Source organism: Psammomys obesus, unplaced genomic scaffold (genome assembly GCF_907164565.1).
Source record: "Psammomys obesus unplaced genomic scaffold, mPsaObe1.curated_primary_1811, whole genome shotgun sequence".
Lineage (NCBI taxonomy): Eukaryota > Metazoa > Chordata > Mammalia > Rodentia > Muridae > Psammomys > Psammomys obesus.
The window spans coordinates 5,011,142-5,037,678 of NW_026596440.1; positions in this window are offsets into that span (position 1 = coordinate 5,011,142).

Sequence of the window (26,537 nt, forward strand, 5' to 3'; positions counted from 1 at the left end):
TGTACAACTAATATTTAAAAATTCCCATTGCTTGAAAAAAAAATAAACTGGCTTCAGGATTCGGTGGGTCCTGCTCCAAGGTAAGAGCCTCAGTCATACACAGTTGCCCCCTCTGGGCTCTGCTGTTCCTAGTAGCTAAGATCAGGACATTGACTTAGCCGTCTGCCTTCTTCTTTCCTCGGGTAATTAATATGCTTGAAAACAAAGCTTTTGTGTTTTATCAATATAATTGCTTGTGATTTCTACTACATATGTCAAAAGTTGTAAGTTGGGTTTATTGACCTGTTTTTGTGAAGCTAACCTTTAAGCATTGCTTGTTTTTAAATACTGGTGGAGGTGTCATTCTATGTGTTCAGTAACTGGCCCAAGACTGTGGACAGAGGGACTAAGAGGGCCAATGTTTGAGCTCTCACCTTCAAGGTAAACTAGGTACCAGGGTACTATCAGGCATCTCTCAAATGGTCTTGCTCATTTGTGTGGGTCACCCATCCTCTTGATCAAAGACGCCAAGGAAATTCAGGAAGTAGGCTCTTCCCGGTGCAAATTCTGCAAAGGGAAGCACCAACACAGATGGACACATTCCCTGTGCTTTCTAAATAAGTAGCATGGTTAACCAGACCCTGTCTCAACCCAACAAAGGGCACAACTGATAAAGGAGAGACTGAAGGAGCCATGGCTCCTCCCAATTCTAAGGGACCCAAAAGTAAGACTATTGATTTTTGGTTATCTATGTGGTCTTAAGCACCCAGCTGTAAAGTATCGCCATAATACAGGACAAAATCTAAACTAAACCTTTGGAAAAGTCAGCAATTTAGGACATATACAGGCCTTTCTATTAAATCCTGCAGATGAGCTACTGACATACAGGATAGGACATACAGGACTGAACAACCATAACCTCTCCAGCTATAATACATATTATAGCTTTTTTATTAATCTTTTTATTAATCTTTAAATTTTCATCTTATGTGTATATGTGTTTTGCCTACATGTATGACTAAGCACTGTGTGAGGGCATTGCCTTTGGAGGCCAGAAGAGGGTGTTGGGTCCTTGGAACTGGAATTACATGTGATTATGAGCTGCAATGTGGGTGCTGGGAATTGAACCCTGTTCCTTTGGAAGTTCTCTTAACCACAGAACCATTTCTCTAGCCACCCCTCAAGATCGGCTAGACTTGTATAAATCTATTCATGTAGATTTATCTAAATCAGTAACAGTTGCCTTACATTATCCTCTGTTTTCATCATTATTTTTTCATCCGCCACTTTGGTAGTCAGTCGTTATAATCTTACACTATCTTCCTTTTAATGTATTCTACTGTCAGTGTGGTTTGTTGTTTTACAATCCAGGCGATCATACCTCTGAGAGGAGGCCACTAGAGAGGAACAAACATGGTCATGGTTCTCCTGACTTTCACCCTGTCTGAAATCAACATTCAAAACCTTGATTCTCTTAATTAAACTTTGTATTTTAATCATGTAAGGTTTGTGTCTTCTAGGATATGTAACTCCTTATTACACAGAGATTCCAGTCAAACCCTGCTACTGGAAACCCAACTACTCCTCCACAATAGAGAGGATCTTGTGGTTCCTTTTAGGCAGGGACTATGCCCCACACCAACATGGAAGTAGTTAAAGGATTGACTATCACCCTTCTGCTCCTGGAAGATATTTTTAGACCACAGCTCTCTCAAGGGGGTGAAATTAGGGCCTGAGAACAGGGACTTGAATGACTCGTTAAGATTGATACATGAAATGTGGCAGCCTTGGAAAAGCTAGCAGCCCTTAGTCTATCTGGGCTCTGTTCAGCCAAGGGAGCATGCTTGGAAAACCCCACATTAGACAAAATTGGGAGAAATGGGTACTATGTAACGATGGTTTGCATCATGGGGCAATAGCTTTGAGTTGAGCTTAAGAAGACACCATTCACTCCATAGCTTTATTTTTCCCATATGGCATATCTTTTAAGTGGCATATCAGCCATACAAGACACAGTAAGTATGGTATATGGCAGGTATCTGTGAGAAGAGATAACATTTTCTCACTTAGGCTGACAATGCCTAAGAGCTATAAACTGTCTAACAAAAATTCTAGCACCAGACATAAGTAGCCTACTTTTGAATTGATGGTCAGGGTCATCTGAGAGACTTCGAAAACATCATAGGATGTTGCTATTTCCTTTGATTCCCCCCGCCCCCAGAGGCAAAAGTAAGTCCCTATTGCTGGAGACACCATATGCTTCAGACATAGGACGCAGAGCACCTGAGCTGGATCTGACCTGAATGCTTCCTTTCTGAGGACTAGACTTCATAGTTCCTGAAAGCACCATCCAAGCTTCCAAAGGAGGGCAGCAACCAGTATTCCTACCCAGCTATGACACCTATGTATCCAAAAATGGCCAGCATGGCATGATAACCCTAAGTTGCATTAGTGGCACACATACTCTGACAGTAACCAACAGCTCTCTAATTGGATGCAAGACCCATTCAAGCAGAGAGAAACCATGACTTGTACAGAAAACCTAGCCAACTACCCAGGGCTACTGAAGTCATGGAACCTACTTTTACCACTGTACTTGTTAGTTTTAGATCCACTTGGCACAGGCTAAGTCATTAGAAAGGAGAGCCCCAATAGAGAAAATTTCCCCACAAGATCAAGCTGTAGGCAAGACTATAGGACGTTTACTTAATTAGTGGTTTATGGGGAAGGACTCAGCCCATTGAGGGTAGTGCCATCCCTGGGATGGTGGTCCTGGATTCTATAGAAAAGTGGGCTGATCAAGCCATGAGAAGTAAGCCAATAAGGAGCATCCTTCCACTGCCTCTGCATCAGCTCCTGCCTCCAGGTTCATGACTTGGTTGAGTTCCTGCCCTCGCTGCTTTTTGATAATGAACTGTTATATGGAACAGTGAGTGACATAAATTCTTTCCTCTCTAAGTTGCTTTGGTTATGGTGTTTTAGCACAGCAATAGTAACCCTAGAACAACCATTTTAATGAACCAGCATAAATTTCCTAACTACATTCTAAATATTTGTCCTTATACTCAAGGATACTATAGTTCTCACCCCTCTTCAAAGAAACTTCTCTAACAGATGGAGAACATTACAGAAAACCATAACCAATCAAAACAGAGTTGTGGAGTCCAATCCCAATGAATACATCTGCAATGCAACCCCGGAACCCAAGGTTAAGGGGTCATTGTAGACGAGGAGGCAGAAAGGCCATAAGAGCTGGAAATTTTTTGTAAGATTGTGTCTCCTTCAGGCTGTTTTGTTTTCCCCACAGCAATAGCAAGATCTCACCATGGACTCTGAGGCATCTGTTATTTTGTCTCAATGTTTCCTCACCTCCAAAGAGTAAACACAACTTCAGGTTGGCTCAGTTTTGTTGTATTGATCATTCCAAATAAAAACATCCTTGGACATCTGATAAACAACAAAAGAAGATTGTGTCTCCTTGAAATGTCAAGGAAGCTACATGCATGAAATCTTACCAAAATGGCTGATTAAACATGATCTAAACAAGGGTGGCACCAATAGACATGCTAACATAGATGAGAGAATTCAGGAGGCCGCAGCCCTAGAATATGAGCTATAGGAAATTAAAGAATGTAGAGACTGGCAGAAATAGTCTTCTCCAGGGAAGAGCACACCAACTGGTTAAAAAATACCAAATGGTCATCCCCGAAAACATATTAATACAAGTAATATTATACAGACTGGGCAGGTTATATTTATATATTTAGTAATGTATATTGTTGTTTTTTTTATTCTATGTATAAAACAAAAAGAGGCCATGAATGCAAAAGACAGCAAGGAGGGAAGCACATGGCAGAGGTTGGAGGATAGAAAGGGAAGAGAGGAAATGATGGAATTATAATCTCAAAAACAAAATAACTGTAATTTTTAAATGACTACCACCTGTGTGATGCTGCCAACTCCTGCTGCCAGCTCAAGCCGAAGCGTGGTCATCTTAGATTATATTAGCAACTGTGTGCTGGCCATGGCGAAACACTTACCTAGGTAGTTGCTTTTGGGGATCAGGGGACCCTGAAATAGGGGAATAATGAATAGGGGCAGAATGAAGCCAGATTCTTCATTAGCTGAAATCTCACACAAATTACCCTTAGGCCAGTTCCTGATGGAGTCCTTGTTCTCTTTTGAGTCCTCATGAGCCAGGCCTCTACTGCGCACATTTCTCTCAGCATTGTTGTCTTCCAAGACCCAATCAGACCAGCCCATCAAGCTCTGCTTCCAGCATGGTAGGTCTTTTCCAGACCGGAGTTCCAAGCTCTTCCACACTTCCACTGCTAAACCGTTCCCAAGGCCTAAGAACCACATGTTGGGTTTCTGTCATAGTTTGTATTCCTGCTGTGGTGATAAATGCAGTAGCAACACAAACTTAAGGGGAACAGGATTTATGTTGGCCCACAGTTCAGTATAGACCATCATAGTGGGGAAATCAAGGCAGCAAGAGCTCAAGGCAGCTGGTCACATGACATTGTCATTTAGAAGAGAGCAATACGTACACACATTGTCCTCAGCTCGCTTTTTTCTTTTCGTACAGTCAAGGATTTCCTACCTAGGAAACTGTCCTGTCTGTAACTAACATGGGCATTTCCATGTCCAGAAGCCCATCTCTCAGAGTGTTGCAGATCTGCCATGGTGACAACATTAACCTCCCCAACGTCTACTACATACAGAGGACTGTTTACATCTTCTGTCTTTTCTAAAGCTAATTTTTGATAACTTTTAACTTCTAAGAAACACCATGTCTATTCCCCATGCTTGTGAAAGGTGACAGCATGAAGCTGCTCAGAACATCATCTATCCTATTGCCATGGGCAGGAGCTGTCAGGATAGCTCCAGATCACGGCAGAGTTGAGGTGGGTTGTATTTGTCTTCAGGGCTGGCATGGGTCTTTTCAGTTTCACTGATCTTACAAAGATTTCTCCATTGCTTTACATTTCATTTAGCTTTCCTGCTATTTTTATTATGATTTTCTCTTTCTACATTATTATTTTTAAGTTCAAAAATATTTTTGTGTGAGTGTGGTTTGTGTGGGCATGTGTGTGAGTACAGGCACCTTTGCATGTGAGGAAAGGCTAAATGCGGACATTTGCTATCCTGCCCTATTATGTTCAGCCTTAAGCCTTTGAGATGGGGTCTCTCATTGATCTTGAAGCTGAACCAGTAGCCAGCAGCTCCAGAATCCTCCTGCCTCCATCCCCATAGCTCTAGAGTTTATAAGCACACACAAAACTATACTGCTTTACACTCTTGTTTTCTTTCAACTGTTTTGGGTTTTTTTCAGCCATTTTGTTGAGAGCCTGTCTCACTGTGTAGCTTTGTCTAGCCTAGAGCTTGCTGTGTAGCCAAGGCTGGCTTGGAACCTAGATCAGTCTTGTGATACCACCATACCACTGAGGGTTTTGAGGCTGGCTTTCTCAAGCTGCGTTCTTCTACACAAATCTCTGCAGATGGGTGCTGCTTTACGTCCAGGATTCTCTGTGTCACATTCTCTAGCCTTGTGCTGTCTGAGTTAGGTAGGGATCTGGGATGCAGATGGTTTGTAAGTTGAAGATAAGTAAATGTGATTTTCTAGTGTTTGTGTTCATGGCAGGAGCTTGGTCAGCTCAGCCAGGCCTGGTCTGGCTCCTGCTCTTTGGCCCTGTACATATCTTGAGGGTCAGTGAAAACCTCCAGTTCTCTGTGTGGCATGGCATGGACCTACATTCTTCCACACTTGGCAGCCAAGTATTGCTGAAACTAAATTCTCAATGGTGCTTTGGACAGATGTTGCCTGAGCAGGAGGTGGGCAGGCTCTGTTCACAGAGCATTGCTCCAGCAACAGATACTCCAGTTCCCACAGAACAGTGTTTCTCAGGACTCTCTGTCCATCCCCCACCTCCTGCTCCAGTCTTTGGTCTCACTATTATCTCTGAAGTGCAAACGCTGAAGCATGATGGGAACAAGCACTCCTGTGGTACAAACCTGCAGATCCCAGGCTGTCCCGTCCCTTCCTGGTTTCATGGGCTCTAGAACAGAGCGGAAGCTGTGACTGGGAACTCCCTGAGTGATTTTGAATACTGCTTCCTGTATTAGCTAATTTTCCCATTTCTTGTGTGATGGAAGAAGGCTGACTTATCACATTGTATCAATTGTCATGAAGGGAACAAGAATTGGGGTTGGGCTATAAAACCACAAAGTTCATTCCCAGTGACCCACTTCTTTTAGAAAAGGTTCCATAAACAGTACGACCAGCTAGGATGCAAGTGTTCAAGCACATGAGCCTGTGGAAATTATTCCACATTTAAACCACAGTACTTCCTGTTCCTCAGTCAGGACGAAGTTGCTTCATCTGCTATGGCTGGGATACTCAATGGTTACACCAGGTGGATCTCATTACTGCTGAGATGTTCACACTTGCCAATGCGTTCTTCAGACACTGGAAAGCATGTGTGGGATCCCCTTGTCAGTACAGTTGCTTCACTGAGGCCTGAGCAGCTGCAAAGGGGTAACCACACACACACACACACACACACACACACACACACACGCACATGCACACACGCACATACCCCTCATACCAGTCCTAGGCACACACGCATGCACACACCCCTCACAGCAGTGCCCATGTGCTTGACTCTCCTCACAAGCACCCTCACCCCATCTCTGGGTCAGTCCTGCTTTGTGCCAGTGTCCTTTTGAATGTGTGAGGTTGGCCATGCCTGGTCGTCCATCCTGTACTACCCAAGGCCGAAGCATGGGCTGAACACCCTCAGCCTAGTTTCCACATGCAGCCACATCCCATGATCTTAGGGATCTAGTAGCCAGGCCGTATAGTCCTTGCATGCACCTCAGCTGAGCCCTTAGCCAAACGCAAAGACCCTTCTCTGTGGACATTGCAACTCTGCTGCATCAGGGTCAAGGCATCCTGGGAGCTCACCTGCTTTCCCTACCCCTCACTAACAGCTCTACGGGGAAAGTGTTCCCACAATTCCCAGGGCACTGCCACAGGTCCTTCCCAGAAGGCCACCTGGACCCTGATATTACCCTAGCTCCCGCTCCTGGAATTTGGGTTGGAACTGGGAGTCTAGATGTGAGTGGCTTTGCTACTTCTTAATGAAGGGATTTTTCTTCTCTTTCTTGTTGCCAACCAAAATAACATGTTAGCCAAACTTAGGTACCAGCTTTTCTGCCTCAGAGAAAAAAGCATCTGATTTCCCACACTTAAAATTAACAGAGTGAGTCCTGTGCCTGGAACATGGAGCCCATTGTGGAAAGACCCTATCTCCTATTTGTTGGGAGTCTAGTGTTTTCTGTTTTTAAGCAATATCTCCCTGGACTCAGCCTTGCGTGTTCTACTTATATTTCACATATATAGGGGTAAATTGCTTAAGAAGCTAGAAATATAACAGGCTTATTTGAGAATAGCCTCCTGCTCAATCAAACAGTCTCTTTTTCTTTAAAGTGGCTTTGCCATTCCTTATAGTGTGGTTGTGTTGGGAAGGAAGAGGAGACTGAATAGGGGCAACTGGGCCTCATTGGTGTAAAGCCCCGGGCCATACACAGACATGATCTTGGGTACTATTTGGAGTGGGAAGCCTTGCTTTTTTTTTTTTTTTAATCTAACTATCAGTACACTTCGTAAATGAGGCCTACACAGAACCTGAGAGGGGGCTGCAAGTCAGATTTCTGAGCACTCTTATCTATGATCGCAGTGTGGGACTACGGCCTGGACATGCCATTCAGCGTGGGCTGGAGACAGCATGAACATCTGATCCTCTTTGATGCATCACTGGAAATGCAGAACGACAGGCGTGGCTCTCTTCTTCTCCGTGGTGGAGAAGGGACAGGTTGATAAGACACTTCATTTCTGCACCTGCTATGCCGGGGAGTAGCCACCTGACAGCATTGGCTCACAGGAGGGAACAGGAGTGGATTCGGGATTTGGTGGAAGTTCTGCAGCGTGATCATTCTGGAGGCTCAAGAGGAAGCAGCAGATGCAGTCTTGAGCTGCAACCTGTAGTCAGGTCAGAGATGGGAGCAGGCCAGCTATGGCTGAGAGCCTCAGCCTGTCTGGGTGAGTCCACGCTCCCAGGGGAGGGCTATCTCCTTCACTCAGAACCTGCAGACTTCACTATCAGTCTCGTCTAACGGTGCCTTCACAGCAGGAGCCAGGCTGGTGTTTAGCTCAACAGCAGGGCTCTTCAGCCTTGGCAAGTGTGTCATACAAAATTTACCATCGGATAAAAAAGGTGTATTATCCACATCTGGAGCTGTTTAGCAGCCCCTTTGCCACTGTGAAAAAGCCAAGGATGAGGGAAAGACTGGCAGATGGAGAGCAATGACTTTGCCTTTTCCTTTGTTAACCCTCTCACACTAACACCTCAAGTGTATCTGTGGCTTGATGTTATGTTTTTAATTAAATGGCAGCGCCCATTGAACCTTCAGAATGCACCCACTCTTATAGGAGTCCCTGTTTTCGGTCAGCCTACAGAAGCTCCTCTATGGCTGTGGGGATCAGGAACTGAGGGGAACTGGAGTGAGAGGCAACGAGCCCACGCAGAATCCTGGGAACCAGACTTCATAGACCAGACTCAAAGGTGCAGATCTAACTCTGTTGTCCAGTGTTACCAGCCTTTAAATGATTGAAAGGCCAATCGGACCATCCCATGCTAGCCTCAAGCACAATCAGTCAGGTTGGTACGACTATAAGGAAATGTGGGGGGGGGGGGAATCAAGGTCACCTCAGGAGACTTCCGTAAAGAAGGGGAAAGCAGTCACTGCCCTAGCCTCAGATCCATCTTGAGACGTCACTAGTGTGTGAGGAGTCCCTAGTGGGTTAACACTGTGTGCAGTGGATCATGATCTTTTGAGGGGTCCTAGGAGTTGCTGGTTCTTCACTCACCATCCCCAATGGACCTCCAAAAGGCTTACCTTGACATTCCCCACATGTTGCTCTCTTCACATCCTGTGGACATTTGTGTAAGGAAATGTCTTGCAGCTGGATCTCATGGAGGCCTCTTCCCGCCTGAGGGTCCCTTATTTCAGGTGAGTCTAGTTTGTGAGTCAGCTAAGCTGACATCAGAAGGGAAAGAGCAGGCAGCCTTAGCTCTCCAGCACGGGCCCTGGGAACTAGCTCCCCTATTGTGCCCCACCCTCCCCGTCAGCAACCAGGGGAACTACCACCACGGTCTCCCTGCCTCTCTCTTCAGACCCTGTGCAGTCCAGGGTGACCAACTTCCTAGCTAGCCAGTTTTATTTCAGACCATGTGTGCTCATCTGCAGTAAGGGGGAAATGTTTGTTCTGGAAAGAGCAACGGGCATGTTGAGCTGTCGCACAGGCAAGTGTATAGTGCATTCTTCTCTCAAGTAAGAACAAACTGGAACCAGAGGATGTGCCCTTTTGGTGCTCCTAGACTGCCCTCTATGGACATGCGGCTCTCCAGCTGACCCATTTCCACCTCTGTCCTCCCAGCCTGGAGGCTACACACAGAAACAGCTGCTTCCTCCTGTAGGATGTGCTGCTGAGAAGGGCCAGGTTTTCCTCTTTACATCCGCTCTCAGGTGACAGGGCATCCTCGCCATGGCCATCAGGGTTGGTCGCAGATGTAGCCCCTGGCTTCATGGTGTGGTGTGAGGGACACTCTGAGGACTTAGAGACTCTCGGCTCAGGTGCTCAGCAGAGTAAAGACGAACTGTGAAACAGCTTCCCTGAGTGTGAGCACACACATGAACTACACACAAGGACCATCACAGCCACTGCCCTCCATGCCTGGAGAGATCTGCACAGCAGGGACACAGAAGAGGCGGCATCAAACCACCACTGCCGGTACCCAGCCCAGATGTCCACAGTGGGCATCAGGGAGAGGCTCCCTTTCTTAGGAACCACTGCCTTTCCCCGCCTTGAGTCAGCTGTTTTGGCTTCTAAGCCACTGTGGGAAGTCTCTCCTCCCAGCTTCCTGCTGCACAGCTCACTACAGCAGACATCCCCGAATAGCTCAATTGAGCAGCTGCTTCATTGCCTCCCCAGGTAGCTTCCTGGTGCCTGCCATCTCCTGACCCTCTCTAGCCTTCCCACATCTATCTGTAATGCCTCTTTTTGCTCATTCTGATTCTGCCTTTATTCCTAAGGAATGTGACAAGACTCTCAAATAGCTAGGCTTTCTTAGTACTGACAAACAGCAACAAGTCGAAGAAAAGCCCACTTTGCAATTCACACCGTGTGCAGGGGCACTGCAGTCCATGCCCACATCCTTCCTTGGAGGTGGGCTTGAAGGCTGGGAGGGGGAAAGCCCACATTTTCATTAGATGCTCTGCCTTGCTACAGTGAATTTACACAGCTTTGGTAATTAAAACATCAACTAAAACAAAACAATGCCAAAGTTAAATGAAGTGAAAAAAAGGTTCATAATTGCTGGGTCACAACGGTAGGGAGAGGAGAAGTACAGAGTGCAGACACAGTTTTGGGAGGGACCAATGCTGTCCCTCTCTGAGGCCCCTTCCCTGCAACTCAGAGCACCACTGTATCAGCCACTTTGCAACTCTGTGACAACGAATGACAGACAACGTGGAGAGGGTAGACTTGCCCTGACTTGGAGTTAAAAGGCTTCTGTCTAAGGTGGGCAGCTGCATTGCTCTGGGGCTGAACATCATGGGACCTTGATTGTGAAGAAAGATGACACTCACGTAATGAGAGATGATGGTAGCCAGGAAGCAGGAAGTGAGACAGGACATTCTTTAAAGGCATGTTTCAATGACCCTGTCATAGAGTGAGGCCCCACCTTTCACAGTTTCACAACTTCTCTGAGCTCTTGAGATTACAGTTCCAACAGTGAACTGGTTCCTGGTAAGTCAGAACCTGAATTTTTCAGCCACCTGTGTGGTCAGATCTATCGGCTGGGCACTCAGCTTTGGACACCTAAGAACTTTGGGGGCCAGCTTTCCACGTAAGACACGGCAACCTCTCCTGGAGCCACACCACAGACACATTTCATGCCCGTTCAAGAGGCGGCGGGGTTGGGGCACGGTGCAGCTCAGACTGGTTCTGAAGAAGGCTGCCTCCCGGATCACAGATAAGATGGCGCCTTCTCACTGTGTCCTCCCATGGCAGGGCTGAGGGACCTGTGTAGGTCCCTTTTATATGCCAGCCCCATCCATGAAGTCTCCCTGCAATAGCAGTGCTTGACTATGAAATTCTAACTTCTCCCACATCAAGTAAAGAGTTAAGTTGTAAGCTCTGCCTAGTCACTGTTTGCCTAGCACGCACAAAGCTCTATGTTTATTTCCAGCACTCAAAAGACGAAAGGGAAAATAATTTACAGATGTTCCGAATTTTATGAAATGATTGGAGAAAATAAGTGAAGTGTTAAAGCCATATAATGCCTATAAAGGTAGTGAGGTGACCTCATAATATGAGTGTGCGTTGTTGGACATTTTACTTGTGATGCTCTGTTGAAACATAAACTAGAGCATACAGTGTCATCTCCTAGGGGTTTCTGACAAGCACATTCATGTTGCTTTTTGCTTCTTAGCAAATACAATTTATTACTAGCACCATAGTAGGTTTATTGAACGTGAATTTTAACACAAAAACACGCATGAAAAGCAGCAGGTTGCCCAGTCTCCACACACACACACACACACACACACACACACGCGCACACACACACGCATGCACACACACACGCACACATGCACACACACACACACACACACACACACACTTATCTAAGGGCTGTAGAAATGGATCATCACTTAAAAGTGAGTACTGCTCTTGCAGAAGGCCTGGGTTCGTTGCCAGCACCCATATGTCAAGTCAGCTGAAAGGCCAAATGGCTTCCTTCCTCCTACTTCCAATTTGTATTTGTCGCTCCGTGTACACACCTCCTTCAGGCTCAGCGATTCTAAGTGCCCCAAGGAAACTGGCTCCAGGGATCTTAGTGTACCCAGTGCCCCTGTAGAGTGGCATAGCAATTGCATGCAAGCTAGACACATCCTCTCCTGTGTCCTTTAGTCTAAGTGACTCATAAAAGCTGCTTCATTGTAAGTTTATGTAAATACTTGTCATGCTACATTGTTCTGGGAACGATGACAAGGAAAAAAAATACAGTCCACACATGCTCAGTACACACCCAGTTGTTGTTGTTGTTGTTTTTGTTTTTTTTTTTCCAAGTATTTTCAATCTGCGGTTGGTTGAACTAGCAGATGCAAAGCCCAGGGACACCGAGGGCTGACTATAATTTAGATTGTTTTAGAACGTTGGATGAAATGTCAGATTTCCTCAGGTTTTCATTTGCTCTGACAATATTTCCCAAGGAGGGTAAGCAATCAAAACACTGTGTTCTCACGTCACTGGAAATAATACTTCTCTCCTGGGCTTTGTCACCAACCTGATACATAATTAGGTTCTTTTGTTTTAGCTTGTTTCCAATTTCCAGGATTGCGTTTTCTTTTCTCAGCTTTAATTTTGGTCTTTGTTTGCAGAAAGCGTAAATGACTGTGGAGAAGCTGCCTCTGCAGCAGGAGGCAGCTTACTGTCTCCCTGCCTCAGTGTCACTCCCATTTCCCCACGATGTCTGCCCCATTTCCACAGCCTTACAGCCCTAACCCCACATCTTCCTTCCCTCAACACTTAGTGCCTCAAAGCAGCAGTGACCTCCATGCTGATGCACTCTTGCCACGGTGAGCTCTTCTTGGGCATATGGGTTTTCGCAGGTGGATGAGTGGGATCCTGGCCTTTCTTTTGGGTTTCTGGAGTCTTTCAGCATCCACCCATAGAGTGTAGGAGATTTCTTACTGGGTCACTTCCTCACCAGCATCTGTGCAGATGGGCAGTGCACTTTCCATGATATGGATGTTGGACTGAACTTTTGGATGACTTGTGCCTCCCTGTGTGCATCTTTCACTTGTCACCCTCTGTTCTGAAGCTGCAATCCTGCTGAGTATCTTCCTATTGGACTGTCTCTCAGACCCATATGTAGTAAAAGCACATCTGGTGTGTGTGTGTGTGTGTGTGTGTGTGTGTGTGTGTGTGTGTGTGTGCTCGTGCGCGCGCGCGCATGCGCGCGCATGTATTTTCGTATAGGTGTGCATGTGACAGCCTGAGGTCAACCTCTGATGCTATTCACCAGGAGCACTTTGGTTTTGAGATAGGGTCTTCACTGACCTGAGGATCGTTGAATGGGCTTGGACCCAAGAATCTGCTGTATTTGCCTTCCCAGTGCTAAGCGTGTGCTGCTACACCTGGCTTTTCATTTTAAGGGTTTTTTAATGTGTGGATGTTTTGATTGCATGTAAGTGTGTGTATCATGTGTGTGCCTGGTGCCCATGAAGGACACCTCCTAAAACTGGAGTTATAGGCAACTGGGAGCCATCCTGTGGGAGCCTAACCTGGATCTTCTGCAGCAAGTACTCTTAACTGCAATGTCATTTCTTCAGCGCCAGGCACCTGGCCTGTTCACATGGGTTTTAGGGATGGAGCTCAGTTTCCCGTGCTTGTACAGTAATCACTGTACCCACTCCTGACCCCATTCCACCTCCCTTATTGACTCTCGATGGCAAGAATGTTTCCTCTGCTTCTAGGGCCATACCAATGCTTTCTACTCAGGCTTACCTGACACTAGCCTTCGAGATAGTAGCACTTGGCCCAGTGTCTAGATGAGTCCATTATGGCACAAGAAGCAGTGTGAGGCCAGTGTCTTCATCCTTGCCATCCTGAGCATCTCCTAGAGCACTGTAGGCCTTCACTGAGAATGGAGGTCTGGCTTTGGGTTTAGTTGCAGAGCTGAGCATATCCTCTGTGAGTGATGGGCAGCTGTGCCCTGAGACCCCATGACTTATGGATGCTGTGTTCCCCCACAGAGCATAAATACTGCACTAAAGCCTCCATTTGTCATTTGGGCTGAACATCTCTGAGCTTATGCAATATGAATTACGTTTTGTAATGGCCTTCGTGCTCAAGTCTTATGGGAAAATATTGTTTTCAGCAAGACAAAGCAAATTGCAGGCATTCCTGAAGGGGCTTTGGACTTGTACATGGAAATACATTTAATCTGACACAGTTACTCTAATGATCTCTTCTGTTATCTTTTCTGGAACATATAATGTGCTTTGCCCATCCAAATGGAGCATAACAGTATGCTGGCAGGGAACGCCACAGCTGCACTGAAGGGGGCTACAGGAGAGAACCACAGACAACTTGAGGGGACAGTCCAGTGCCCTGCTGTGTGTGCTCCTGTAGACCAGCTAACGCTGCCCCACAGCTTGAGTCTCAGAGCCCATTGTGGTCTCATACCCCAAAGCAGAGGGGCTCGAGGTAGCTCCCCAACCCAGGCTCTGGTGTTTGGCCCTCCTCTGCAGACTGAGGACTGATGCTTCCAGCCCTTCTGTGTCAGTCAGTATGGCACCAAATAAAGAGGCTCAAGGGTCAAATTCCCAGCAAAGTGTTTCCTACTCTTTGCCTGGGTCCATGCTGTGACTGAAACTTCTGACAATGGCTTGTGTCTTCCTCTGCAGACCATGTGTCCACCTGACACTGTGCTGGGCCCCCATTTCTCTGGCTGCTCCTGAACAGCCTTCTGCATCCTCTTAAGAACTAGCCATAGTCCTGCATCCCATTTGCCCCATGCCTAAGGCCTCCAGGGCAAACCAAGTACATCAGCAATGTCAGTACCTCTACCCAGGCCCTAGGGCCTGAGAAAGGAAGACTGGGGTATCTAGAGGCTGTTTCTGTGGCTAGCACCCCGGTGGGCTCCACTCTGGGGACCAGAAGAGAACCTTGAGTGAGGATGGAGAGGAAAGGGTCTGGAATGACGATCAGCAGGGATGAGCTGGGATGGAAGGGTCAGAAGGGGAGGGGACAACTGAGACATTAGGAAGAGGAGACTAGGTGATGGCCTGGAGTGAAGGATTTAGGAGAGACAGTATGAATGAGTTTGTGGTTTTCTGGCATAGGAAGAGAAGATTTGAGAGAAGCCACATCCCATATATAGAGACAGAGAAGCCAGGTCGTAGGAGCTAACCATATTCATCACTACAGGACAGATACAGAGGAGAGAGGGAGCAATTCCCAACCCCTACTCTTCCACAGCTGGCCTGGGAGAAGAGTGCCCACTTCTGCCATAGGCTAGTTTTCAGGAAGAAGTCATTATGCCCAGACCAACTTAGGACAAGGGGTTACCCAAGGAGCACCCTAGGGACTCAAAAATTGGGAGGACCACTGTTGCAGGATATTTGATCCCATTGTGAACTCCAAAATTGTGAACTGTAAAACCCTGTTTCTTGTTTAGTGTGGCTGAGCCCTATTACAACCTTTAATCCAAGAACTTTCTGTTAATTGTAAACAGGTGATTATGGTGTGGTTGGGCCCTAGCATACACCTTTAATCCAAGAGCTTTCTGTACACTGGATTTAATAAAGTTAACCCTAGGTCAAGAGGCAGAGCAAGAAACCAGCTGATAGGGATTAAAGAGTGGGCGGGACTTTGAGTTAAGGGGTATTTAAGACAGCTTGGAGAAGTAGAAAAGGCTTTTTAGCTTAAGCTGTGGCTTTAACTTTGGCTTCAGCTCCTCAGCTCCCTGGCTTTTTTGGGGCTTTGAGCTAGTAAGCCTTTGGCCGTGGGCTGTTTTGTTTTGTTTGCCTTTTCCTCCTGGGTTATCAGTTTTGCTGGTGAGCCTTTCGGGTTTTTTTCCATCCAGACTTGAGCTGGAAGGAAGGTTAGCTGTATGGTTTCTCTGCGTTTCTGAGCTAGCAGGTTTTCACCCCAGCATCTGGCTCCTAAGTCTTTATTGGTAAAATAGAAAGGTTGGGATCTCATTTTTGTTTATAACTACAAGCCACCAAGTCTGTGGCTTCTTAAATGGCATAGCAGAATCACCCAGGGTTACTCTTTGCTAGAGGCTCTCAGAAGTAAATGTCTTCACAGAGATTTACCAACCAACAGCTAGGTGGTACCCACTCAGAGATCTGGACCCAAGTAGGATGGGTGTTTACATCAACCTGGATTGAGATGAAAAGATAGTGAGACTTCTAAGTGCTTAGTTTGAATCTTAGCTATAGATGAATTTTGTTGTGTGCAGACTACTGTCTTCCTATGTGCCCGTTAGGTTTTTGTGAAATTGACACAAGCTAGGGTCGCCTTGAAAGAGGGAACCTCAACTGAGGAAAAAAAATACTTCCATAAGATGGACCCACAGGGCACTTTCTTGATTTATAATTGATGTGGAAGTGGTCAGCTCACTGTGAGCTGTGCCACCCCCTGGGTAAGTTTATAAAAAAAAAAAGCAAACTGAGCAAGCCACAGGGAACAATCCACAAACAGTATTCTACCATGGTCTCTGCTTCAGTTCCTGCCTCTGGGTTCCTGCTCTGAGCTCAGGGCTTCCCTCAGTGATGGACTGTGACCTGTGTAAGGTGAAATAAACCCTTTCCCTCTTAAATTGCTCTTGGTCGTGGTGTTCACTATAGCAAAAGAAAGCAAACTAGGCTGCTCCACCAGGGCCACTGAAAAGAATGGCTAGATATGGGCTGAGACAGTAGATGAGGGGCTCGACGCCCCAATCAGGGTGTTGACCAGCTCAGCTCCTGGTTTGCCAACACTGCATTCCCACAGCGCTCTCACAGAGTGGAAAGAGGGCAGGGGAGATCAAGCTAGGTCCTCTCCTGTGTTTCCCTCTAGGGCCATAATCACATTGTCTTTTATTTTTATTTTAAATTAGAATACAAAGTTTTAGGTTTCATTATGGCATTTTTCAAACATAATTTAGTTTTGGTAATCTTATCTTTTCGAGGGCTATTAATTATCTCCCACAGGCCCCTCTTTTTACTCACCACTTGGAACTGGAAATTTGACATGAGTTTAGAGATGATAGGAACATTCAGCCCATAGCACCATGTCTACACTGAGCCATGACTGTGATGATGTTTGTTTTCTCTAGAATCCAAAGCTTCAGAAGATGCCTCACCATTGAATACATCTAAGGTTCTTATCCCCTTGAACTTTGGAAGGATCGAGGAGACTTCCTGCACTCATTCTACATTAGTGATTCTCAACCTGTGGGTTGCAACCCTTTTGGGGAATCAAACAACCCTTTCACAGAATCGCCTAAGATTATCAGAAAACACAGATATTAACATTACAGTTCATAACACTACCAAAACTACAGCAATGAAGCAGCAACAAAAATAATCTTTTGGTTGAGGGTCACTACAACTTGAGAAACTATATTAAAGGGTTTCAGCATTAGGAAGGCTGAGAACCAGTGTTATAGGCTCCCTTGCAGGAGCTCGTAAGAATTCTGTCTCACAAGCAGATGGCCTTCTGGTCTGCTTGTTTTTCCTCCCTCCCTCCCTCCCTCTCTCTCCCTCTCTCTCTCTCTCTCTCTCTCTCTCTCTCTCTCTCTGTGTGTGTGGGGGGGGTGTGGGGGGTGTGGGTGTGTGGGTGTGGGTGTGTCTATGTGAGTTCGCACGTGTGTGTAGACATGGCCTATCAGGAGAATATATAATAAAATCTCAAGGGTGAATTCAGTACTTGAAGTGAGTTATCCACCTTGCAGTGCAACATGAGGAGCTGTTAATTCCATGGGTATCCCGACAGCTCTCTAAGACTCATCAGAATTTCAGACTGAATGAGAAGTGCTTGCTCCCAGAAGCTGGCATTCAGGTATCTAAGGGTTTTGATTGCTGTGATGAAATACCATGACCAAAGCAACTTGGGGAAGAAAGGGTCTATTTGGCTTTCTCTTCCACATCATAGTCCATCATCGAAGGACGTCAGGACAGAAGCTCAAACAAGGCCAGAACTTGGAGGCAGGCACTGGTGCAGTGGCTATGGAGGGAGCTGCTTATTGGTTCACTGATCACGGTGGACTCAGCCTGCTTTCTTATAGAACCCAGGACCACAAGCCCAGAGATGGCCCCACCCACGACAGGCTGGGCTCCTTTATGAAGCACTAATTAAGAAAATGGCCTACAGCCAGATTTATGGAGGCATTTTCTCAGTTGAGGTTCCCTCCTTTCAGATGACTCTAGTGTGTGTCAAGTTGGCATAGAACTTGCTGGCATACCAAGAAAGATGATGATGTCCCTAAGAGGAGCAACCACCAAGGGAGAAAATAAGATAATTTCAGAACTGAAAGTCAGAAACCTAAGTGTGATACCAGGACTAGCACGTCAAGGCCAAAACACTATATTGGGGTAGGGCACTGGCTGGACATGAGCCAAGGCCTATGCAGAGAGGTGGAGGGATGCCCAGGACCTGAGAGTCCACAATAAAAAGCCTAAAGTCCAGAGCAGAGACACTATTGATGACAGGGTAGAACAGGGAGGAGACAGTGGCCTGAGCAGGTGGGTGAGAAAGAGGAGGAGGTCAGCAGGTGGAGCTGCAGCAAAGGAACTGGCCTTGCAATGGCCGTGGGCTATGGACGGACTGCTGACCCTGCACTCAATTCTGGCTCTGCGCTGATGATGGCTCTGTGCTGACCGCTGCTGGCCATGCTCTAACCCCTGCTCTGCACTAACTGCTGGTCTGCACTGGCCGCTGGCTCCACACTGACCAGTGACTCTGTACTGACTGCTGGCTCTACACTGACCACTGGGTCTGTTTCCGAGCAGAGCTGTGCCATAAAAGCCAGAGATAGCAGAGAAAATTGAACTAAGAAGCAAAGCCAGACTGAGACCTGTAAGAGGCAATAATAGACTTAGGCTCAGAGGGGATTGTGGGATGGTGGGGGCCAGGGTGGTGCCAGGGTGATGAGTCTTCATGCAGGACACCATGCATGGCAAGTGTCCTGCATGAAGACTGGAGATGTCCGGGCAGATTCTGCCTCAGAGTCTGGAGTGACAGCTCTGCTGACACCTTGATCTCAGGCGTCCAGATCCAGAACTTGCGAGATGACGCTCCTCGCATCTGAGCGCCCAGTCTACAGTCACTTATCACTGCTGCCACAAGGATCAGTGAAGCCTCTAGACTGTATCACATCCTGTCTTACAAACTAATGACCCATCAAAATGATTGTGGGGCCCTGGCTCCAGTGCCTAGATGCTGTCTGTGGAAAAGTACAGCTTTCTACAGCTCCCAAAGTCCAATGTGAGATTACAGTGACCTCTTTCCTTGGTGTCTGGCATGAAGCAGAGAAGCCACAATCAAGATTCTCTTTCCCCAAATGACCTATTTTTGTAGTCCCCAGACCTCTGTTATTCCATTCCTCACAGTGTGGCAACAGGGAGACATGCCCCTTGGCCCCTGCAATTGGCCAGGCCTTGTCCATGATCACAGAATGGGCCTGCGTATAGGGGTCAGGCCCCGGGGGATACAGAGCTGTGTCGATGGTACGATAACTGCTTATCCACAGCGATACATAGTCGGGAGCCCGTTGTCCTAACCCGCTGTCTGTAGAAACCCTGTGGGATGAATCACGCTACATGGAAACGCAAGTGCTGTGGGCCAGGATGGATGCTCCCGCCTGCACAGGAGATACGGTGCGTGATGGATTCCCCGCTAATGGGCAGAAGAAGAATGGTAGCAATGCTGGAGCCGCTCCATGCCTATGCATCTTGTGGGGGAGCAGAGATTCTAATCTCAGCCTCTCGCTCACTCATATCTGTCTTCTCACCTTCCCCCACCCTGGAGAACAGGCAAGCTGCAAACCCCATGTGCCCAGGGAAGCTACTGGGGGCTGGACATTGATGAAGGGCCAGGAGCTTGATAAGCACAGGGTAGGGGTGCAGAGCAAGCAGAGTATTGCTCGCAACTTGACAGCTAGCTGGCCCAGGAGGCTCCCCATCAGGCCATGGGCCCCTTAAGCTGAGGAGAGACCCACAGGAGATCTTTCTATGTCTAGTCCTCCATGTACAGTGAGGTGGTGGGAATAGAGAGGCGGGAAAGAAACCCATCCTTTAGCATACGGGAGGTTCCAAAAGCTATGATCCAGAGGTCAGTGTGGGAAGTCATAGCTGCACATTGTTTTTCTAGTGACATTTGTAACACAGTCATGGAGGCTGTGTTCCATATTTGGTCTTGGGGGCACTCCCTTTCCCCTGTAGCACCCAATGGCATGGATGATTGGCAGAGCCTCTGGATAACAGATGTGAGTAGTTTCATCATCACCCTCGATCTGATAATTGGAATGAGTACATTTCCTAGCTGTTACATCTCTGGATTATGCAGGGAGACTTAGGACCCACACTGCAGAACAGTTTCCAGCTAGAAACGCAGTGTGGACTCAGAGCCACAGGCCCTATGCTCTGAGGTTATAGAAACCCCATCTGCTAGCTATTTCCAAATAAATTGAGAAAAAAAACCCACCTCACTATGAGTTTCAAACTCCATGTCCAATGCTGTTGACTGATGGTAGGAAAACTTCATAACTGGTGTGTGCTTTATTTTGAAGAGTAACCACACTGATGTCCTGAGGCCCATAAGCCCACAGCCTGGGTATCTTTGCCTTAGGTCTAGAGGCTAGAGGCTGACAATAAGATGTAGGCTGGTTCCCTTCCAGGCCACCAGGGAGAATATTTTCTGTTCCACAACATCCAGTGATAGCTGGTCATCAATACGGCTCCTTGCTGGTGGCAACACTCCAGTCTGTGTCTCCATTACCATTCAACATTCATCTTCACTATGTGTCAAATTTTACCATTTTATAAGGACAGTTATATCATACTAGACTGAGCCTGAGCACCAGAATGTCCTTATCTTAGCAGATTATATCTGCAGTGATGTCTCCAAATAAAGCCACCATCTGAGGGTGGGACCATACCAGAAGCTGTAAGTAATACCAACTTCCCAAACTGTTCTATTAAGCTGTGGATCTAAGAAGTCATAGGCAACTGCCTGATGGTTTCTTATCCTATTCTTGTTCCTGTGACTCTCCACTGTCATCTAAAGGCCTTTGGGGAAAGCTTGTGTTCCATGGATCTCTCCTATGGATCCTAGCCAAGGGGCACCTCAGGTCACTGGCATTAGTCCTGTCTTTACTTGGCTTTTGAACTGTAGATAACCTCAAAGTCATTGAATCATTGATGGCAGGCAAACTGGTGGCTCTGCTCAACCCTGAGCCCTCATGTTATGTCATAATCAGTCCCATTAGCAGGCCAGGAAATATCCGTTGGTTAAAATGAATCCGTTTCTGAGCCAGGTCTATCTTGTCATTGAAGATTTAGACTAAGACTCCCAATTAACCACAGACATGGTGAATACACACAAAGAAGGCATGGAATTGTGGTGGCTAATATTTATGTTTAGTTAGAATTTCATTGGAGACCAACTTCTGGGCATGCCTGTGAGGAATGATCTAGGTTGGCGCCATTGATGTAGGAAGAACCATTATAAAAGTGAGTGGCAGCATTCCGTGAGCTGGAGTTCCTAACTACACAACAGAGGAGAAAGTGAGCCAAACATCAGCATTCATCACTGTCTGTTTCTGAGGATCCACCAGCTACCGATCCCGCCACCATAATGTTCTTAACCACGATGAACTGTTTACCCCTTGACCTGTAAAATGAAAAAACAAAACAAACAAACAAAAAAAAACTTTTTCTCCTTAAAATCACTTCTTATCAGGTATTTTGTCACAACAATAATGAAGGTAACTAAAAAATTGTGATTAAGGAGCATAAGTCACTACCTAGTCTTAAGTAAATTAGCGAAATGCTCAACAGACTGAAAAACAATTTGTTCTTATTAGATCTATGAGGAGGTCACAGGGCAAATCACTGCTCCCAGACTGGAAGCAGACAAGAGGCCAGCTTCCCTGGTCAGAAATCTGTGTGCAGAGATCAGTGTGAAAACCAGGGTTGGCACATAGAAGACCCAGAAATAAACCCACACACCTATGAATACTCAATTTTTGACAAAGAAGCCAAAACCATTCAATGAAAAAAAGACAGCATCTTCAACAAATGGTGCTGGTCAAACTGGATATCTACATGTAGAAAAATGAAAATAGATCTATATTTATCACCCTGCACAAAACTAAAGTCCAAGTGGATCAAAGACTTCAACATAAAACCAGATACTCTAAATCTGTTAGAAGAAAAAGTGGGGAACAGCCTAGAACTCATTGGCACAGGAGACAACTTCCTGAACAGAACACCAACAGCACAGGCTCTAAGAGCAACAATCAATAAATGGGACCTCATGAAACTGAAAAGCTTCTGTAAAGCAAAGGACACTGTCATCAAAACAAAATGACTACCTACAGATTGGGAAAGAATCTTCACTAACCCTTTATCTGACAGAGGACTAATATCGAGTATATACAAAGAACTAAAGAAGCTGAAAAGCAGCAAACCAAGTAATCCAATTAAAAAATGGGGAACAGAGCTAAACAGAGAATTCTCGACAGAGGAATATCGAATGGCAGAGAAACACTTAAAGAAATGCTCATCCTCATTAGCCATCAGGGAAACACAAATCAAAACGACCCTGAGATATCACCTTACACCCATCAGAATGGCCAACATGAAAAACTCAAGGGACAACACATGCTGGAGAGGTTGTGGAGAAAGGGGAACCCTCCTCCACTGCTGGTGGGAATGTAAACTGGTACAACCACTCTGGAAATCTATCTGGCGCTTTCTAAGACAATTAGGAATAGTGCTTCCTCAAGACCCAGCTATACCACTGCTAGGTATATACCCAAAGTTTGCTCAAGTACACAAAAGGGATATTTGCTCAACCATGTTTATAGTAGCTTTATTTGTAATAGCCAGAACCTGGAAACAACCCAGATGTCCATCAACGGAGGAATGGGTACAGAAATTGTGGTATTTTTACACAATGGAATACTACTCAGCAATCAAAAAGGAGGAAATCATGAAATTTGCAGGCAAATGGTGGGATCTAGAAAAGATCATCCTGAGTGAAATATCCCAGAAGGAGAAAGACAAACACGGTATATACTCACTTATATAAACCTATAAGATATGATAAACATAATGAAATCTATACACCTAAAAAAGATAATCAAGAGAGAGGACATGGGGTAAGATTATCAATCCTCGGTTTGAAAGACAGATGGGATGCACATTAAACATTGACAGGAGTCTACTGAGCGCATTTGAAAAACTCTAACTAGCAGTGTTTTCAAAGCAAAGACTCATGACCAAACCTTTGGCAGAGTACAGGGAATCATAAGAAAGAAGGGGAGTTAGTCTGATGAGGAAAGGATAGGAGCTCCACAAGGACCAAATATATCTGGGCATAGGGTCTTTTCTGAGACTGACATGCAACCAAGGACCATGTATGAATGTAACCTAGAACCTCTACTCAGATGTAGCCTGTGGTAGTTCAGTAACCAATTGGTTTCCCATAGTGAGGGGAACAAGGACTATTTCTAACAGGAACTCAAGGACTGGCTCTTTGGCCTCCCCACCCCTCAAGGGAGGAGCAGTCCTGTTAGGCCACAGAGGAGAGCTTTGCAGCCAGTCCTGAAGATACCTGATAAAATAGGATCAGATGAATGGGGAGGAGGTCCCCCCCCATCAGTGGACTTGGCAAGGAGCACGGTGGAGATGAGGGAGGGAGGGAGGGACTGGGAGGGAATGAGGGATCGGGACACGGCTGGGATACAGAGTTAATAAAATGTAACTGATAAGAAAAAAATAAAATTCAAAAAAAAAAAAGAAAGAAAGAAAAGAAAACCAGGGTTGGGACAGGAACACCCAAATTGAAAATGAACAAAGTATGAATAAGCCATGGAGAAAAAACTGCAGAGGAGTCACAAAGAGACACTTTAGGAATTCTGCCTGCAGAAGCTGTCAGGCCCTCACAATGAGGACAAGGAAGAAAATTACAGAATGTTCTGTCAGACAGGAGGGTTGGGGTAGTCACCCCCTTGGCATAGCTGGAGATCTCTGCTGTCTGCAAGCCTGTCTTCATCAAGTCATGTTCAACTGTAGCCTTCTATGACTCTCTCAGAACCTAGCTTGCCTCAAGAGAGGGGCATGTTCAACCCTAGTCGATTCCAGCCACCTGTCCCTCATAAGGGAGAACTATTTGACCTAGACCGAAAGGATCGGCATCTAGTACTCAGCAGACAGGCTTGTCATAGCACATTTTCCCTTCTATCACATACACCTTCCAAAAGAAAACTACATGACACAGAAAAAGACAAAGTTCACAGTGTGAAGAAACTGCATCAGTACAAGAATCAGTCTGATAGAAATCATCAATATCATCAATAGACTAAGATTTTTCATGTAAAAAGCTGATAAAATGTGAAAGCAAAAAAGTAATGTCAGCAAAGAGACATTTAAAAATAAATGTCTTAAATGATAATGTAGAGGAATTTTAATTCAGAACAAAGCTGCTCTGGAAAGAGATCACATCCAAACACCTTCTAGATCTGTGTAATCCATGTGGTTTACAAACAGACTTTTAATCCAGGAGACAGAGGCAAGCAGAGCTGAGTTCAAGGCAAGCCTGGTATAGAGCAAGTTTCAGGTAAAGAAAAGCTTAGAACCAGGCATGGTAGTACACGCCTTTAATCCCAAACAATGAAGGTAAACTTAGTTTGTAGAAAGAAGCACCCATGTTTGAAAATGATATCTTGTTGAGTGTCAGAAACAGAGAAAGATTTGATAGAATAGGATACTCCCAACTGTCTTTAGGGGAAGCTACTTGAGGGGCAATGCAGTGAGGGAGAGTGAGTGAGAGAGAGAGAGAGAGAGAGCGCAAGAGAGTAAGAGAGATTGCCGAGACTGAACTCAAGTGAAGACCAAATAAGCCAGAGAATGACAAGGAGATAGGAGATTAGAAAAGAATGCTTGAGTTAGTTTGAGGTCAAACAGAGCAATTCAGAGGCCGAGAAAAAAGCCAAATTGAATAAGTCAGCTGAGAGAGGTGTTTGAGCCAGGAAATCTGAATTGAACCAGCCAATCAGAGCTCAGAAAGAACAAGAAAGGGTGAGGTTATTCAGCACTAAGTCTCAGAGGCTGAAAACATTCTAGGACTATGTTAGACTGTATGGAGGCTAGAAGGTCCAGGGCTGGACCTAGGTTTGCAAAAGGAGGCAATAACTAAACTACTAAAACAAGCAAATAAATGTTCCTTTTACATGATAGTGATAAGGACATTCAAACAGGAATGCAGAGAGTCCCAAGTGGGCTCATTGGTGGCCTGGTCACCACTGAAGACAGAATCTCTAACCTAAAACATGACAGTAGGAACTGAAAAGCAAAACAAAGGAAACGTAATAACTCACAGGCCACAAAGGTATCTTATATCCCTGCTGGAAACACCAAGAGAAGAAAGGACAGCTGAACAGAAGACATGAGGCAACAATAACAAGGAATTTTCCCCCTGTGAACATCACAAACAAACCATCATAGAACACCAAACTGTGGAGGTGGTAATAGACATTTGGGAACATCAGTGAAACTTCCAAAAATGAAAGATAAAGGAAAACCTTGATTGAAGCCAGACTGGAAAAATAATCTGTATTGATTGAGGATCTAAAATAAGAATTATATTTTACTCCTCAGAAATGATGCAAGCAAGATAAAAGGAGGCTGAAATATTTAAACTATATGTGGAATCACCAATGTTAAACCCTGTGCCTTGTTAATGTCTCCTCAAAAATAAAGGAGAAAAGCAAACAGAAGAACTCGGTTACTTATAGATCTTCCCTATGTAAATGTTTGTTCAAATTAAGACTGGCCATGTATCCAGGCATGTATGCTTAAATGTGGTTATGGGTGTTTATTATAAAACATTTGTGGCAGCAAGGCGGGGGGTGGGGGAGAAACAACAGGGTAATTTTCTATTATGGGATACTTGCATTGCCTGTTAGGCAGAACAGTGGTATTAGAAAATGGACTTCAACTTAAAATAATGATGTACATGTGTATTTTTAACTTTGGAAAAGCCACTAAAACAGTAAAAAAAAAAAAAAATTGACATGGTAAGGAAAGAATAGAGACTATAAAACACCCAAATGAAACTGTAAAAATCAGGAAAAATGTGCAAGTATAAGTAAAAACAAAAATTAGAAGACAACAAATACAGTAGGTACTGAGTTGACTATGTCAATAACGACCTCAAACATAAGAGATCTGAGCATAAACAAAGAAATAAGACCTAATTATGTATAATTTTAGAAATCCTTTTTACATAAGAAACATACAAACTAAAAGAATGTAAAAAAAAGTTGGAAGTCACCATATTAATTTCAGAGTGAGTGAATAGACTTTACAGCAAGGACAGTTGTAACAGCAACTTTTATTTGCCTGGTATAATTGTCATCTCAGAGACTTACTGCCTCCATCTGATTACCTGGGCCTAGTCCTGGAAGCTTCTAGCCTTGGTACAATCTAATTTAGGCCTAGAATGTTTTCAGCCTCTGAGACTTACTGCTTAACAAGCTCACCCTTTCTAGCTCTTTCTGAACTCTGGCTGGCTGGTTCAGCTCAACTGTTCTGGCCCAAAACTCCTCTCCAAGCTGACTGATTCATTCTGGCTTCTCTCAGTTTCTCACTGAATTGCTCTGCTTGGCCTCAAACTAACTCCAGCAATCTGTTCTAATCTTGCT